General features: G+C 43.7%; 1 protein-coding gene across 2 annotated transcripts in view; it reads right to left on the reverse strand.

Moving 5' to 3' along the window:
- TSNAXIP1 (translin associated factor X interacting protein 1) overlaps window positions 1-19,365 on the reverse strand; it is a 403,075-nt gene that overhangs the window by 19,633 nt on the left and 364,077 nt on the right. Inside the window, exon 16 of one of the 2 annotated variants that reach the window (XR_012679541.1) lies at window positions 2,282-2,356. The gene's annotated coding sequence lies outside the window, so the exon portion shown is untranslated. Of the gene's footprint in view, window positions 1-2,094; window positions 2,357-19,365 lie in introns of those variants that run through there. The other variant, XM_075188810.1, reaches the window with a different exon arrangement.

The following is a 19,365-nucleotide window of genomic DNA, read 5'->3' on the forward strand; positions in this document are numbered from 1 at the left end:
CCATTAAAAGTGAAGACCTGAGTGCCCCATCTGAACATCTTTGGGCGGCATTGGATTCCTCAGTATTGTGGCATCATATTGAGCCCTCCTACAACCGTGGCTCCGGCGTACATCCGGATCTTGTGCCTGCGGCCTAGCACTCCACGCGCCCGCCCGCGATAAGACACAGCCCCTGGGCCCCAAGACCGCACACTACCACCTGGATTGTGGGCGCTCACCCATCGGGGACTCACAGTTTCGGCTGGTGGTTGTCAGCCCACCTCCGCCTGTCAGTCCGTCGGGTGTGTTTGATTACTGCCTAGCTGCGGGATGTGGACTCGCATGTGCAGCCTTCTGCCTTCACCTGGAGGGGATTCTCCGTTGGCCCCGCTGACTACTTGTACTGTTGCTGTGGTGGCTGAGAACTACCTTATTTAGACAGCCCAGCTGACTTTCCTGGCTGCAGTCTACCGCCGCCACTCACAAAGATATTGTGATCAATTTGGGGGATAGGCGCTGCAGCGTTCAGACGGACACCAGGGCAGAGTGAGTCTCTGGAAAACCTAACCCTGAGCCGCCGCCGACATCCACCAGCCCAGACGCCGGAGGGATCTGTCCTGCACCCCCGCAGGTATGTGTGCCTGAGCCGTGACAGCACTGCGGTCCCCCACTTTGGCAGCCAAACATACGCTGTGGAGCGGGTTCCCCCACGCTGGCTGCACAGATTAGAACCATCGCTGTCTCCAGAGCTATACCTGAGTGGGCGACCTCTCCCGCTGTTACCTCTGTTCCAGACCAGTCTCCCTGGCAGAACGTCGGTATTCCTCGGTTACTCTGGAGGGCCTTCCCTCCTGGGGCTCACCAATTGTTAAGTGACTTGTACGTATACTTCTGCACGCGGCCAGCGCACAGGTGTGTAGCAGGGATCTTGTGATGCTGTGGCCCCAGTTCTCCGCAGTACACAGACACAAAAAGGCCTCAGACATTAAGAGGTTAACATTAGCCAAACCCAGATCTACGCTGCTCCTATACGTGGAGTGAGGATTTACCACCCTCTACTAGCTAACTTGAAAATTGCATCTGAAGTTAATGTCCCACATCTGTTGTACAATTTAGTTCCTATGTTAATGTGTCTACACTGCCATCTAGTGGCCAAACAGTAATACTTCGGCTGAAGTGAGTTTAATACAATCAAGTGGCTTCACACTTATTCAAGTCTTAGACAACATCTTCCAATCTGGATTGGGCACTTGCTCTCCTTTCATGTCCATTTAATTAACATCATCTGGCCCGGCCCACCCTGAGACACACCCTTTTTTAATTTTTTTTGCCTATAAATCCTGCTTGGTGTTTTGTTACCAACTATGCATAAGAACAGCTCCAGAGGTAAGAGGGGGACACAGACGGGAATCCTACAACACATGACAAGACAGGATTCTCCCGCGCATACCACTTCTCCTCCCTCATCTCCTCAAGCCTCATTGGAAAACCCGAATGAATCTGCGGACGCTTTGGCCACTATTCCGGCTATGATGATTTCACTCCAGAATACCTTCACAGTCGATTTTCAAAAGCTGTCGGCGGATCTCCGAGGCAAAATTGCGCAGCTGACCAAACGTACTGCTTCTATTGAACACAAAGTGGATTCAAACTCCAAAGTGTTGCAGGAAACGACGCAAGATATTGACTATCTTAACAGGGAGCTATTGTTCTTCAAGCTCAGGAGAGCTCAGGGAGGACAGAAACCTCCCGTGGAGCAGAAGGGCGACAGGCACAAAATCTAGACTTACCATCTAACAGACTAACACTATTTCCCCCACGCTTAATGACCGGCACATATAAAATGTGCGACTGGAGTGATTTGTGAAAGTCGCATTTTACATGTGCCGGTCATTAAGCGTGGGGGGAATAGTGGCTCGATGTTAAATGGTGAGTCTAGATTTTGTGCCTGTCACACTTATAGGCTTCGCTATTTTCGCTGTGAGGTGTGTTGGCATTCTGACAGCCGAAAAAACCTACCACACCCTTCCTAAGAACTATTTACAAAGGAAAAAAATATTACTTGGATAAACATTTTACTAAATTTATTCAGATTGTTATTAAAATATACTTGAAAGATACCATTCATAACATATATATTTTGCAAGTTTTATTTACTGTGTCATATATATGTATTTAGCATGTTTAATGCAGGCTTATAGAGGTGTCTCCCGCCTCCAAATAATGAAATATATGTGCCTGAGACAATGGCCTAGTTTCTTCAAGTTGGTCTTTGGGTACTTAAAATGCTTGAGTTACATACTTATCCAGTGTCTGATCATCAATGGCCGGATCCACAGAAAGAAATGCAGCTTTAAGTTCTTCAGGTTTAACATGCCTAAAGCAAAATTAAAAATAATGAAAATGTACATATATATATAATTAATACATTTCTCAAAAATCCTAAATTTCCTGGGACCGTCCCAATTTCCAGTATTCAAAGGTATGAAGACTACTAGGAAAAGTTTATTGCCCCACTGTAAAGTGTGAGGTCTGGATGAAGGGATGTGGTGTGTGCTGATCTAGTTGTGACCTAATTTTTCCTGATTGTCCAGTCAAGAAAACGGGGCGCACAGCTATTTATTGTCAAGCTGTGACCATCACCAAAGCAGTTCCAAATGATTTTAGAGACAGAGACAGTTGTAAACACCTAAACTACAGTTTTATTGTACATGAAACTGCTAGCAGTGTCGGTCACAAATCAACTACCACAAAATAAACCTCTCTACATTTGGGGCCAATAACATTGGCATCCGCACATTTTTCAAAAAACTCCCGATTTCCTCTAAACAGGTGAAATTAACAACAGTATTTGGGGTCCACTAATCATCCTCTTTTAAAGTACACAACTTTTGTTTTTGATTCTAAATTTAATACTACATATCCTTTTTAATCAGATAATAAAAAATGTCAGAGACAAAATAATTGACACCCTATGCTTAATATTTGGTAGCACAGCATTTGGTCAAAATAACTAATCAACTGCTTACTAGAGCCATGGATGAGTTTCCTGCACCTCCCTACTAGCAGATTGCTCCATTCTTCTTGTGTAAGCTTCCCCAGTTCTACCTAATTTGAAGGGTGTCTTCTGCCAACTGCTGATTTTAGATATCTCCACAGATGTTCTAAGTGAGTTAGATCTAGATTCATTGCTGGCCAGTTCAAAACAATCCAGCTTCTTGTTTGGAACCATTCCTGAGTGCTCTTTGAAGTGTGTTTGCAGTCATTGAACTGCTGCTGATCATGAACTTCGATGGATGCCCAGCTTTCTGACAATGGGTTCAGAATGGCCTGGTAATTTCCAGATTTCATGATGCCATGCACATGTTAAAGTTTTATTTATAATAATAAAATAATTTATTGTATACAACCTGATTTGCAATATTATAGTTATTATGCATATTGCTTATTTGAGGAATTGCTGGTAAAATACTGTGAAAAGGTTAGGAACTATAACTTGCTCAAATATCTGTTTTAAGAAAGTAGATCAGTGAAGTGAATGCTGATTCATTGTAAACCATTCATATGAACTCTGTGATTATATACTTTTGTAAACACACCCACCGTTGTAAAAGTTTTTGAATTAGCCTGCATTCCATTCAAGGTTCTCTTGTTTGCTGGGACCATGAAGGGACAGGTCGTATATGAACTACTGTACTATGCCTTTTGTAACTCTGTAACTTAAGTTCTAATATTAAGTAAATCTCTTTTTATTGCAAAATCTACACCTGAATGGACAATATTGACTTAATCTGAAAATATATTGAAGATGTGGGGCCGCGATACAGTTTTTCTCAACTTTCTGCAAATGGATATACAGTTTTGGGCCTACCAACATAGAGTGGGGTCATCAAATTTATGTCTGCATTTATTTGTTGAGTGACCAAAATCTGCTCAAGGCTGGAAGTTGCTGATATAATCTTGGGACATTTAAGATAAATTTTGTACAGAAAAATGTATTTCAATTGTAGATTTTGCTGTAAAAATGTAAGTTTAAATATAATTTCATAAGTGAATTTTTTCATGCTGTCACTAATTTAATATTAAGTTAGTTATATAAATATAGCAAATCGAAGTATCTGATTTAAACATGTTTATTAAAACAACTGTATTAATTGATGTGAAATGTATATTTTCAGGCCTGTATAATATGTAAATTTGAAGGTAATGTGTGAAATGTATATTGTTGCATCATACGAATAGAGTGCAACTTAAAATAGCACTGTATTTTTTAATAAGCAGTTTAAGTTTATTATTTTATATAAGGATTACAAGGCTATATAAGGATTTCTTAGGAATGTTAAAATGACTGTGCCCGTACAGCTGGGTCACGTGATATTACCTCCCGAGAGGCGCACAGTCAAATGGTGAGGAAGGTGTTCGCCAGGGAGTCCAGCAAGGGAGTTTGGAGTGAGCTGCTCCCAGACCGCAGGTCATGGTCCTCTTAGGGGGTGATGAGCGAGGCTGTATTGAGAATCAAGATAATAACTGAAGATGCCACGGATGAGAAGTAGCCCAATGACTGAGAGACTAAGGGGTATATTTACTAAACTGTGGGTTTGAAAAAGTGGAGATGGTGCCTATACTAACCAATCAGATTCTAGCTGTCATTTTGTAGAATGCGCTAGAATCTGATTGGTTGCTAAAGGCAACATCTACACTTTTCCAAACCCGCAGTTTAGTAAATATAGCCCTAAGACACAGTTTCCCAGGGCAACAGTACAGCCAATGTACTGAGAGTAAGTGTAGAGATGTGCCCCGCTGCTGTGCCCATGAAGAGGGCGAAGATGTACTCTGCGGAAGTGCCCGTGAAGAGAGAAAAGAAGAAAATCTACTTACCGTTCCTTCATTCCAGTGCCGGTGAGTATTTCTCCTCTTCTTTCCCCGCAGCAGTGGGCAGGTAAGCCAATCAGGGCTCGCCTTCCCCTGCAGGCCAATCGGAGGTCGGATAAGTGAGCCAATCCTGGCTCACCTCCAGCCGTATGAATTATTGGCGCCGCAGCGAACTAAATGAGCACTCACGGCGGCACGGACTGATGACGGCGTTCCGGCGGTTATTTAAGCCGCCATCATCAGTTCAGTCCGTCGGCGGACCCAGAAAGGATGTCGTGGAAAGTCCGCTGCCCAGAAGAAGGAAGAAGACGGCGGAGGTGTCAGGGTGCCCTTGTCAGGGCAAAGAGCTACCCTGCCAAAAGAAGAGAACGCCGGAGGCGTCGACGGGGAGCCCTTATATGGGCTTGGAGCGCCCCCGCCCAGAAGACAGTCGTGCTGAACAGGAGAAGAGATGCCGCCGGCTGGAGGGTATAGAAGACCCGAAAAGAAGGTATCGGGGACAAGCTGAGTATCCTGCGCAGAGCAGGTAAGTATCCCCTGCACAGTCAGGTCGGGAAAAAAGGCTCTGGGGCACTGTTGGGCACTTGGCCCATGGCACCAGATAGTGGGCACAAGGCCCTGGCACAGGTAGCAATAGGTAGGGACTTGTAAGGGCACATTGCCCTGTAGTTAGTTGGGCAGAAAGCCCATAGTGTGAGAGAGGGCACAAGGCCCTAGGTAGCTGGGCATAAGGCCCATAGTAAAGAGGGCACCAAGCCCTGTAGTGAGAGGGGCACAAGGCCCCATTAGACAGGCAGGGCACAAGGCCCTTATAGGTGGAACGGGCATGAGAGCCCTGAGTTGGAATAGGGTGCAGGACCCAGAGGTGTAAGTAAATCTAGGTGATCATCCTAGGCAACAGTTGAGCAGCAGGCTCCTGTTATTGCTATACAAACTGACTGGTTAGGTAGCAGAGGTAAGTGTATACCGTTGTCAGCCTTCCAGATACAACAGCAAAGTGTTATTGCACGTTATTGCGCCTGTGTGGTGAAATACAGTATTGTGCTGTGTATGTTTCCTTCCAGGTGCAAGATGTCAGGCCCCCATTAAAGGAAGGCTCTTGTTTCTGACTGTAATCCTGTGATACTCTGTGTCTGTGGGGTCAAGGGGTTAGCTAGAGCACACACGTAGAGAGGGTTAGGACACACAGTAGTCTTCCCATCCTGTACGTCCCCGGGGTTACAAAGGAATTCCTGAGGCAGTGATTGGGCCCCTCACTGGCAGTGCAGCACAGCCCTTTTGAGTTCCAGGGGTGCGTCCCGTGGTTCCAATTGGGTGTCCCAGTCTGAGTTCCGGCAGGGTCCCTGGCGATTCCAGATTGGGGCGGTGTTCCACTTGGGTGAAAGCGACCCTCTCGAGTTCCGGTAGTGGCCACTGGCTGTTCCGAGCGGAAGCCACCACCCCGGTGATGCGTTGCTCCAGTGAGTCCCGGTCGTGCCGGTGGCGACTGGTCCATGGGATTCTGTGAGTGACCCCATAGTGAGAAGATAGTCTTCTCGGTACAACCTGGGTGAGGGACAGGGTAGAAGGTGAACACCAGCTGGTGTTCCTCGCAGGTAGAGGGAGGAGGTCTAGGTAGTGCACTACACCCAGTACCTAGCGAAGTTGCATACCCGACCATTAGTTGTTGTTTTAGGGTCAGAGCTCCTGTTGTTAGCTAGTATCAGTTGTGTGGGTGGTACATTTAGCCTCACCTGTAGAGTAGAGGGAGGATGTGTTGTGTTCTGTCTTCCACAGATGACGGAGAGGAGCAGGAGAGCAAAGACTGGAAGTTGGAGTGCCCCGGTGAGTATTGCTCTCAATTCCTACTGCTGGTTAGGCCCTGACCGAGGGGTAAGTGGAGTGTCGGGGGCAGGACTGCTCCTGGTCCCAGATACTCGTAGTCCCCCGCCCTTGGCAAGAGCAAAGCGAGGCAGCGGCACGCAGGGTTGAGTGAAGGTCTCTTCTCCTTGCCGTAGCCTCGGACAGTCCCTTTCTGGTAAGCAAGGGTTGTAATCTGTTTCTCATCTATAGGAATGGGGAGTGATCTGATGGAGGTACAGTTGCTGGCCTGCCAGAAAGGGAAAGAGCAGGACGCCGAGGCGGAGAGCGGCAGGGGTGAATCTGAAGCAGACGGAAGGTGGTCATCGTTCAAAAGGTAAGGTATCTGTGTGCGTCTGTTATGTTCCCCCGCAGGCATCATATAAGGGACAGCAGGCGAGTATGCAGATTATACTGGAGACTGGTAGCGGTGATCTGCGGGTAGATGTGCTGAAGACTCAGAGAACAGGTTGCAATAATCTGCAGAGCATTACCACAGGATAGTGGAGTAGACACAGAGGCTGTGATGATCTGCGGTGAGATGTGCTGGAGACTCAGAGAACAGTTAGCAGTAATCTGCAGAGCGTTACCACAGGATAGTGGAGTAGTCACAGAAGCTTTGATGATCTGCGGATAGATGTGCTGGAGACCTCAGGGAACAGGACATCTGAACAGGAGAGTAGACCTGAAGATCTGGCAACTAAGTAGAGAAGCAGGTGTTTTAAATAGACAGAGCTGTCTGGCAATTAGCCAATCAAGAGGATGCAGGAAGTATTTGAGCAAACCAAGTGTGTGCATGCTCAATTCAGACTAGCAAGTGAATGCAGGAAGAGGGAAACAGGTGAGATTGAGTGACCATAATGCAGGTTTAGCTGGTGCAATGTGTGATAGGCTGCTGTGTAAAGAACCACATGGATGAGCCATTTTTAAGACAAGGTGGAGATGCAATTGTCAGAGATGACCTAAACGGGTCCTTTCTCCTGAACTCCGGCTGCTATACCTTGTGGGTATCGATCGATAGAGAGACAGACAAGTTCAGATATTAGGCTGAAACTCCATCTGGTTCTGACCAGCCCTAAGTCAGAGTAGCTTTATTTATACACAAATACAGAAAAAGGAGATAAGGAATACAAGGTTTGTGAAGGCAGCTTGTACATGTCAGCAGTTTGTGGTCATGACAGAAAGCAGATGTCCTTATCTCAATCACGTAGGCCTTATGTGGGGGTCGTGGATTCCTGGAACAGAAGTTGCTTGATGTGCACATTCTTGAGAAGAAACATGTTGACAAAGAGAAAAGAAATGTAAGGCAAAGGTCACAGAGAATGATCTGCAAGACTGCAGACCATCCTTCTTTCAGCAGTAATTATACAAAATGCATTAATACAAGAAGCTCATAAAATGTATATCTCTCACACAATCATATATGGTACATTATATTAAACACTTTTCCTTTTGTTGGCATGCTTGATAAAGATATATATTGTAAAGTATTTTATAGAAATGAGAGGTAGAGTTGTGACATCATGGAAAAATTCAAAATGGTGGTTAATTAGAAATAAAAATAATAGATTAAGAAATTTAAAACGGTTCTAAAGTTGTATTTTTTGTGTAGTTTCAAAGAAGTCTGATAATTGTGAGGCAGTTGCCTATAGATTCATAATAGGTTATTTCTATAGTCTCATAGTTAGCAGGCTTATAAGAGAACTTTGCAGAGAAATCCTGTGTTTAAAACCTGAAAAAAATAAATAGAAATATAAAAGAGAATATGTTGTCTTTGGAGGGTAGGTCAGCTGGTGTATTTGTTTCAGCTAGTAATTTGGCAGTTAAAACATTTCTATTGTTTATTTAAAAATGTAAACACAAAGCACATCTGGAATCCAGTAATCAGCATATCTTTGTTTTAAAACCAGTTTGTTTTCACATAGAGGTAAACTGATTAGTATGTAAAAAATAGGCTATTGCCCACTCAAAACTAGTTTTTCTTGGTCAATTGGCCATAAGTAAATATTAATGTCATGTTTAGTCTTAAATTAACTAGAGATGAGTGGGCTCGGATTCCGCTAATCCGAGCCCACCCGAACAGTGCGGATATTTCCGGCGGGCAAAAAATGAAAACGAGGCTCTGTCGTCCAAGTCTCGCGTCGTATCTCGCGAGGGGTGGGAGGGAGGGCCCAGAACAATTCCATCTTGTACCTCTTTTTTTGGCATTATGTGCTCAAGCTACCTCAGTGCAACCTTTTGGCCTAAAAACAATATTGTGAGGTGTTCAGAATAGACTGGAAATTAGTGGAAATGCATGTTAGCGTAGGAGTGAAAAAAAAAAACCCCACAAAACTGGTTTTTAGCACTTTTTATGTTTTTTTCAAAATGAATCCGAATCTAAAACCTTAAATCCGAACCAAAACCTTTCGTCAGGTGTTTTGCGAAACAAATCCGAACCCAAAACCTCAAGCAAATCCGAATCCAAAACACAAAACACGAGACACCAAAAGTGGTCGGTGCACATCCCTAAAATTAACAAGCTTTTACTAACATATAACATAACTTAATAGAAACATTTTCCAAGATTTTAAAATGGTTTACTTAAAACATTTCGGGGTATATTTACTAAGCTGCGGGTTTGAAAAAGTGGGGATGTTGCCTATAGCAACCAATCAGATTCTAACTTTCATCTATTTAGTACTTTCTACAAAATGAAAGCTAGAATCTGATTGGTTGCTATAGGCAACATCCCCACTTTTTCAAACCCGCAGCTTAGTAAATCTAGCCCATCGTATTAAGATTGTAGTCTACTGCCTATTTCAATGTTAATTAAGTGCATTTTTTCATGGGAAAATTATCTTCCACACTAAAGTATTTATTTAACCTATGTTTGTGAATACTGCAAAAGTCTGTGCATATAGATTGTTTCAAGGTATCTTCTTTTGTTTTTGTTTGCTAGCTTAATTAGCATTAACCTGTTGATTCTTCGTTCCCAAGAGAGCCAAATAGAGAGGGAAAATGCCAAATATTTTTCTTTTTCTACAGGAGACAAGCTGTTAATTAAATTCTTTAAACAAATCATTTATATATTAATTTGAATATTTTAAAATTGTTATAATATACTGATTATATTTTATTTTTTCTCTTTTCTCTCACTTCATTTAGGATACACTCATAGGGGCATATTCAAATATTTGTTTTCCGCGCAGCGGAAAAACTATTACCGTTAATACGGTAATAGTTAGCTGGATTTCAGCTCGCGACTCAGGGAGCTGCGAGCTGAAATCCAGGGAGAAAATTACAGTATTAACGGTTTTTCCACGCAAGATTACTGTAATAACGGTAATCGTGCGTGGACCGCAAGATTCTCGGCGTTTCCGCCGAGAATTGAATATGCCCCATAGAGTTTAAGGACTATTACTTTAAAATGCTTTGTGTAGATATTATTAGGAATTAATTGATAAGAGTATATTGTATACAGAATTTGGACATCCGTCTGTGTCCATAGAATTGATATTTTAGTCAAATTTAAATAACCACTGATATAAGTACATTTGCTAGAAATAAGTGGCTACGTATTAGTGGATATTTATACAATTCTTCATAAATCATTTTTGTTGATATAGTAGTTAATTTTAAAGCTTGAGCACAAAGATTTAAGAAATAACAAATATATGCCTGCTACAGATAAATATATGAGATGTATAAATGCAGAATACTAGTGTGATTTTAGAAAAATATTGATTGAACTATTATCTGAACAAAGCATATGGTTAAGTGTATTAATGAGTAAAAGGAGAATACTAATTGAATAAACATACATACATATATATATATATGTATATATATATATATATATATATATATATATATATATATATATATATATATATATATATATATATATATATGTATTGTGGCAAGAGCCCACTACTGCAGAAGCACACGCGTACAACTTCTTCCTTTTTATGGTTCTTTGTTGTCAGGATAGTAATAATGTTTTGACACTGTATACTTGCACAGTATTATGGAGACCATCAACGCTTACTATACATTTGCAAGTCTCTCAATTGACACCAGATACGCTTCTATGTCATCACCTGGTGACATTTTCAGGAGTACAGGACCAGGTTGGTTCATTTCTGTCATGCCTCACCTGGCTTAACTCTTCTCTTAAGAGCCTTGTGTTTTCCACCTGTGCCTCGGCGACTTGTAGCATCTGAGCTTTCTGCTGTTGCTGCGCATTGGCCACATTCACGAGGGTTCTCAGTACTTCCTCCATGTTGACGTCTGCGCGGGTTGGGTAGCGGAAACTTGCTTCCCGGAGTATCCCACTCCTGACACCACTTGTGGCAAGAGCCCGCTACTGCAGGAGCACACGCGTACAACTTCTTCCTTTTTATGGTTCTTTATTGTCAGGATGGTAATAATGTTTTGACACCGTATACTTGCACAGCAATTATGGAGACCCTTAACGCTTACTATACATAGTCCAGCTCTCTGTCCAGATCAGCCAGCTAGCCCAGCATTGATCTCCCTGAACAATGAAACAAGCAGGGTTTTATACCTGACACTCCTCCCACAGGCCTAGCTTGATGGACAGGTGACACACCCACCATCTCTTTAAAAGGAAACGCCCATCCCTGGCTCTGTTTAGACTATCAGACCCACCCTGTCTGTTTGCTGAGAGGAAGCAGCTTTTAAATCATGTAAGTAAACCAATTTTAAACTACACATATGTTTTTACCTGGTTTAATCTCCACCTAGGTACATAACTGTGCCAACTGTCCCTGCTTTATCTGCATATTGCCAGCTAAATGCCTCCTTTTGTTACATATCCCTCCCCCTAGCGTCTCCAAGTAGGGGGACTCGGACTTCGCGTGGAGTGCATATTTTCGTGACAACGCATCTGCATTTTTGTGTAGAATCCCAGGCCTATGTTCTACTGAGAACTTGAAAGGTTGTAGTGCCAAGAACCAGTGGGTTACCTTGGCATTTACCTCCCGGTTGTTCTGCATCCATCTCAATGGTGCATGGTCTGTTATTAGGGTAAACTCTCTGCCTAGGAGATAATAGCGCAGAGCTTCTGTAGCCCATTTTATGGCGAGACATTCTTTCTCCACAGTGGCATATTTTTGTTCCCTTGGAAGCAACTTACAACTTAGGTACAGGACAGGATTTTCTACTCCATTCTTCTCATGTGACAAGACTGCACCTAAGCCAACACCAGAAGCATCAGTTTGGAGGAAGAACCTCCGGGTAAAATCTGGTGCTTGTAGAACTGGAGAGGAACAAAGAGCTAACCGAAGATCAGACCAGGCGGTTTCTGCAGAGTCAGACCAGGTTAATCTATCTGGACAACTTTTTTTTAACATATCCGTAAGTGGAGCTGCTTTAGTGGCGAAGTGGCTTACAAACCGCCTGTAGTAACCTACTAAGCCTAAAAAGGTTCTTAACTGTGACTTTTTCTCTGGTCTTGTCCAATTTTTGACTGCCTCCACTTTGTCTAGCTGGGGTTTTACATGCCCTCGACCAACAATGTACCCCAAATATTTGGCTTCTCTCATGGCTATGGCACATTTTTCTGGGTTAGCTGTTAACCCTGCGAACCGTAATGAAGCTAAGACAGCCTCAACTTTGGCTAAATGTGATCCCCAGTCTGGGGTATAAATCACTATATCGTCCAAGTAAGCAGCTGCATAAGCTGTGTGAGGTCATAGCAATTTATTCATAGCCCTTTGGAAGGTGGCAGGTGCCCCATGCAACCCAAAGGGTAGGACTTTATAGATAGAGACCATCAGGGGTGGAAAATGCAGTCTTTGGCTTGGCCGTGGAAGTCAGGGGAACTTGCCAATAACCCTTTGTTAGATCAAGGGTTGTTAAAAAATTGCTACCAGCAAGATTTTCCACTAGTTCATCCACACGTGGCATTGGATAGGCATCAAACTGCGACATACTGTTTAGGCGCCTAAAGTCATTGCAGAACCTAATTGTCCCATTGGTTTCGGGACAAGCACAATGGGACTATTCCATTCACTAGTGGACTCTTCAATTACATCTAACTGGAGCATCTTCTTGACCTCCTTTCTCATATCCACCCGTCTGGCTTCTGGAATACGATATGGCTTCTGCTTGACAATGACTCCTGGCACAGTGACAATGTCGTGTTCGATTAAGGTAGTGCACCCAGGAATGGAAGAGAAGACATCCCTGTTCCGGCGAATCATTTCTTCAGTCTGTTGTCTCTGCTGAATGGACAAGGCTAGCTCTATGGGTACTTCAGACTTTTCAATGCCAGTACTCACTACCTGAGGAGAGGTTTCCTCATCATGCCAGGGTTTAAGGAGGTTCACATGATATATTTGCTCCTCCCTTCTCCTACCTAACTGGCGGACTCTGTAATTGACAGGACCGACAGCCTCTACAACTTCATATGGACCCTGCCAATGGGCGAAAAGTTTGCTTTCCTGGGTAGGAACCAGTACTAGGACCTTGTCCCCAGGCTTGAAAGATCGAACAACAGCACTTTTGTCATAACTTTTCTTCTGTCGTTCCTGAGCCTCTTTTACATGTTGCTGCACAATGAGCCCTATCTTTCCTAGCCTCTCATACATTTGGGACACAAATTGGACCAGATTTGGCTCCCTGGGACCTTGCTGCTCCCAGCCTTCTTTTAACATATCTAAGATACCCCTGGGCTGTCTCCCAAACAATAACTCAAAGGGACTAAACCCTGTTGAAGCTTGAGGTACCTCACGGATGGCAAACATCAAATAGGGAATAAGAGTGTCCCAATTTTTTTTCTCTTGAGCCACTGCTATCCTGAGCATGTGCTTTAATGTGCGGTTAAAGCGTTCCACCAAGCCATCTGTTTGTGGATGGTATACAGAGGTGTGAAGTGCCGTAACTCCTAGCAACTGGCACATGTCCTTCATCAGTTTAGACATGAATGGAGTACCCTGGTCTGTGAGAATTTCTTTGGGTATTCCCAAGCGTGTAAACATCAATACCAGTTCTTTAGCTATGGTGCTGGACTTTATGTTTTGTAGGGGAATTGCCTCTGGATACCTGGTTGCATAGTCAAGCACCACTAGTATAAAGTGGTGCCCACGTACTGATTTTTCCAGTGGCCCCATAAGGTCCATAGCTATCCGTTCAAAGGGAACTTGTACTATTGGTATTGGAATGAGAGGTGCCCTGTACATGGGTTTGAGACAGGTTCTCTGACAAATGGGACAGTACCGGCAATACTTTTTCACTGCCATGTGTACACCGGGCCAGTAAAACCTAAGCAGAACTCGTTCCCGTGTTTTATCCTCCCCTAGGTGTCCCCCACAGACATGTGTTTCTGCTGCTTTTAACACTAGGGGTACATGGACCTGAGGAACCATTAATTGTTCTACTTTTTCCCCCTGTACAGTAGCAACTCTATACAAGAAATTATTTTTAACAATAAAATCTGTTATACCTTCTGCAGGCTGGGCGGCTTTCGCTACCCCATTTACCTCAGTCACACTTTTAAAGGCATGTTCCAAAGTGGCATCATTAAGTTGGTCTCGAGCAAAGTCCTGCAGAGGAAACAAAATTGGTATTGCGGACCAGTCCGTATCCTCACTGACAGGCGGGGTGGGCTCATCTGCGACATCACCGACCAATGCTAGTTTGGACTGTCCATGTTTCCCCACAGGTGGATGCTTTTGTGGAACTCCTGCTGTGACTCCCAGGATGGCATTCCGGTTTGGCGGTTCCCAAAGATCGATGTCCAGATGTTGTGGATTCTCAGGCGGTTCCTTTAGGACCGGGCTTCCGACCGTTGCATCAGTTGCCGGAATGTCCAGCCGAATCCGCTCACCAAGGACATATTAAACAGTGGGAAGTCTCACCCCAAAATGAGTGTTTAGGTGCTATGGCAGCTACCACCATAACAGTTTTGTCTTTGATTGTGACTGGTAGTATTGTTCTTTCATACTCCTCTGTCGTGCCATGTACGCAAAGAACCTTCACCTTGGGCAACCGAAAAGTTATGGTTTCGGGTAAAGCAGAGCTCGAAACTAATGAGAGTTCACTCCCCGAGTCAACCAAGGCCAGAACAAGGTTTTGGTTGATTAGCACAGTCACCCGGAACAAACAAGGACTTCCTGATGTGGGACTCATGGTAAAACAGCTTGGAAATGCAGGCCCAATATGTGCCACGGGACAGTCCATGGGTTCCGGTAGTTTAGGACACTCTGCCTTAAAGTGGCCTGGTTCACCACATTCAAAACACTTCAGAGTAGACAGCTTTGCACCTGGCCCTCTGTCCGTAGCAGTTTTGCCATTGGGCCTTGTAGCAAGGATTGTCAAACTTGGCTTTTGGCGCGGCAGCGGCTTTGGCACAAATGCAGGTTCTTTAGTCATTTGCTGTAGCGCACAAAACCTTTCTACCATGGTGGCAAGCTCTTAGTAAGTTTGTGGGTCTGATTGCAGCACCCACCTTTGCAAATCGCGGTTCAGCCCCCGGATGCAGTGATCTATTGCCAGAACTTCAATAATCCGAGAAGGCGAATACTTCTCAGGCTGCAGCCATTTCTTTAAAATTTTAGAAAGCTCAGCAACTTGCGCTCTGACCGTTTTTTCTTTATCATAGCGCCATTGGTGGGCTCGGCCTGGCCCGGAAACTCCAATGCGAGCCAATATCTCACACTTTAGGCACGAATAATCAGAGGCCTGTTCCTCATCTAGATCTATATAAGCTCGCAGAGCTTCACCAGTCAGGTATGGCGCCAGTCTCTCAGCCCAATCTTTAGGAGGCCATTTTGCCCTTTTTGCAAGTCTCTCAATTGACACCAGATACGCTTCTATGTCATCACCTGGTGACATTTTCAGGAGTACAGGACCAGGTTGGTTCATTTCTGTCATGCCTCACCTGGCTTAACTCTTCTCTTAAGAGCCTTGTGTTTTCCACCTGTGCCTCGGCGACTTGTAGCATCTGAGCTTTCTGCTGTTGCTGCGCAGTGGCCACATTCACGAGGGTTCTCAGTACTTCCTCCATGTTGACGTCTGCGCGGGTTGGGTAGCGGAAACTTGCTTCCCGGAGTATCCCACTCCTGACACCACTTGTGGCAAGAGCCCGCTACTGCAGGAGCACACGCGTACAACTTCTTCCTTTTTATGGTTCTTTATTGTCAGGATGGTAATAATGTTTTGACACCGTATACTTGCACAGCAATTATGGAGACCCTTAACGCTTACTATACATAGTCCAGCTCTCTGTCCAGATCAGCCAGCTAGCCCAGCATTGATCTCCCTGAACAATGAAACAAACAGGGTTTTATACCTGACACTCCTCCCACAGGCCTAGCTTGATGGACAGGTGACACACCCACAATCTCTTTAAAAGGAAACGCCCATCCCTGGCTCTGTTTAGACTATCAGACCCACTGTGTCTGTTTGCTGAGAGGAAGCAGCTTTTAAATCATGTAAGTAAACCAATTTTAAACTACACATATGTTTTTACCTGGTTTAATCTCCACCTAGGTACATGACTGTGCCAATGTTTTACCTGCTTTATCTGCATATTGCCAGATAAATGCCTCCTTTTGTTACAGTATGTATATTCAATGTATGTGTGTATATATATATATATATATATATATATATATATATATATTGGGAGTTAAGAATTAAAATTAATCATGGTGTAATAACCTCCTGTGGTCAATAGGGACACTCTAACAGTTCAACTGAGGTTTGGTCTATATGGTTGAGACTCAGTGAAATTTGTTTGAAACCCCCTATTGAGGACCTGTGGAATTTGATCTATCAATAGAGAGTGGAAGAAGCATATAAGGTCATGTTTTGATAAACCAAATTCCTGCTTTGAGAGTCTAACAGATTTGCTGGAGTGAGCCTAGAGGGACGAAGGTAATATTGTTTTACATAGTCCTAATGCGACTGCTATACACAGCATTGGTTTGTTTAGGTAGCACATACTACATTTCTGTACTGCCACAGATTTCAATATAGAGATACAATATAATTTGGCTTGTTATAATATAGCTAAGTAATTTGTTAAACATATCTAGGAAACAAAGATGGCAACAATAGGAAATATTACTAACAAAATTTGTTTTTGAAACTGTGCGTAGGTTTAGGGTGCAGTGAAAAGATTAGTTTCTATAGGCACGCAACACAGACGGTTAATAGTACCGCCTCGTGTTTAGCATTTATATTGGTACACTACACAGGAAGTTAATAGTACCATCTGCCCAAGCAGGAAGGAAGTTTCCATGCGGGAAGGGGTATTCTCACTAGGTGAAAGTATTCCTAGTGGAAAGAGTGAGGGAACATCACTTTAGTAATGTTTAGTTTACATATATATATATATATATATATATATATATATATATATATATGTATATGTATTATAAGGGCACAGTCGTGCCCTTATATTAAGGATGCATTTAATGAATGACATTCTGCCATGATAAATCTGTACGAGTGGTGGCATGGTGTTTGAGAGGCTACATTTTAAAAAGTTTTAAAGCTATTAAGCTGAAATATAGCATGCGAATGAAGAACCGTCCATAGGTGCTGCATGGCAAATTTCAGGAAAAAAGAATAAAAAATGACAAATTAAGAATAATGTAAGTTCAAAATCTCTCTCCGTTTTTCTCCACTTTTTCCCAAAGTCACCGTTTTTCTGGGAATTTTGGGACAGCGTAACTCAGTGTGCAGGAGGTTTAAAGACTTGGGGTTTGTTTTGTAAGCAATTATGACTGAGGAGTGATTTTGAGGGTTTAAAATTTTGAGAAAGTTACAGTTTTTTACAATTTGGTAAAGTATGCCCCATTTTAAAGATAGGGGATTTCAGAAAAGTTCATAACGTTGCACATGTCAGATAGAGTCTTGTGCTGGGTGTAGTATATGTGGCTTCACTTGGGAGCACAAATATGGCTGTGTTTTCCCCCACATACCGAATTTGATTTGTAAATTGCAGACAAATTAGAGATATTTGTTGGTTGTAGGTGGGTTGGTTAGTGTTTTGGGTCTGAAGGGGGGCACAGTGTATAATTTTTAGCCCTGTGTCACGGGCACTAGGAGTCTTTACCCAGGGATCACCAGGTGATAAGCTTACCAGAGCAGTATAGGTGGTAATATGGTACTCTGGCAGCGGGGTGATCACGGAACAGGAGACAGCAGCTGATAGAGATGCTCGGGAAAGTCTATGACTAGCAGCACTGGTAATATATATGTAGTAATACACGAGGAACTGAATGGACAAAGAACACGTAAGGGTAGTCAGTGGTCTGCGGTAGCAAGTTGTACCACTGCTATAGTGAGGAGGAATGTCCAACAGAAACGAGGAGGTGATGAGAGTCAGCGGTCTGCGTTTAGCAAGTTGTACCACTGTCTGGGTGAAGGAATAGAATCCAGGTGAAGGTATCCGGGGAGTCAGTGGTCTGCGTTAGCAAGTTGTACCACTGCTATGTGAGAGGATACTGGCACAGGTGACACAGGAAACAGGAATCAGTGGTCTGCCTCTAGCAAGTTGTACCACTGAATATATATGTGAGGAGGAGCACGTGGAGAGACTGCAATACAGAGGATACACGGGCACCTTGAACTTGATCCACAATGACATGCACAATATAGTAATGACGAACAGCACTGCACCAACACAAAGTCATAGAAACTATCCGGGCAAAAGATAACACAGTCAATGATGGCAAAAGTCTCAGCGGATAGTAAGCTCCAGAGGAGAACAACTCAGTCCAGCAAGATATGCAATACACCAGCACAGTCAATGAGAAGTATGCATACCGTGGTTCAGGAGCAGGCTGTCAGACAGGAGTGCAGAGATACCTGAACGGCTGGAGGCCGGCAGGATGCGAAGTCCCTGGAGGGTGCAGCGGTAATCAAGTAGGTGCAGTGCACAGGTAGGTAGACCAGCAGGGGAACAAATACTAAGGAAGCAGTAGTATGTAGAACTGGACTCCTGGAGGACCCTGAAGAGTAGCGATGGTCTAGACGAGATGAAAGCAGTGAAGCGCAGATCCGATGCAGACTGGCGAGTAGAGACCAGGCATTGGAAATACGAAGGTTCTTAGGAAGTAGAAGTTTGAAACAAACTGGATTTATCACTTGAATGATCCTATATGGACCAATAAAACGGGGAGCGAATTTCATAGATGGGACCTTCAAACGAATATTTTTGGTAGATAACCAGACACGATCTCCAATTTTCAGTGGTGGAATAGCCCGCCTCTTCTTATCTGCGAAAGACTTATATTTGGCAGATGTCTTCTTTAAACAGGTTTTGACCTGAGACCAAATATTTTTGAAGGTCTGACAAACAGTCTCTACAGCAGGAACTTGGGTGGGAGGGAGGGCAGGAAATTCCGGAAAAGACGGATGGTGACCGTAAACCACAAAGAATGGAGTTTTGGACGATGACTCATGGTACATGTTGTTATGAGCGAATTCAGCCCAAGGAAGCAATTCTACCTAGTTGTCTTGATTGGCTGATGAGAACATCCTTATAAAGGTCTCGAGATCTTGATTGACCCGTTCAGTTTGTCCGTTTGATTGCGGATGGTAAGAAGATGAGAGTGCTAATCGTATGCCCAAGGTTTTACAAAGGGCCCGCCAGAATCTGGAAACGAATTGTACTCCTCTATCTGACACAATCTCAGACGGACATCCATGAATACG

This window comes from Mixophyes fleayi, chromosome 10, assembly GCF_038048845.1.
Source record: "Mixophyes fleayi isolate aMixFle1 chromosome 10, aMixFle1.hap1, whole genome shotgun sequence".
In the NCBI taxonomy this organism is placed as follows: Eukaryota; Metazoa; Chordata; class Amphibia; order Anura; family Limnodynastidae; genus Mixophyes; species Mixophyes fleayi.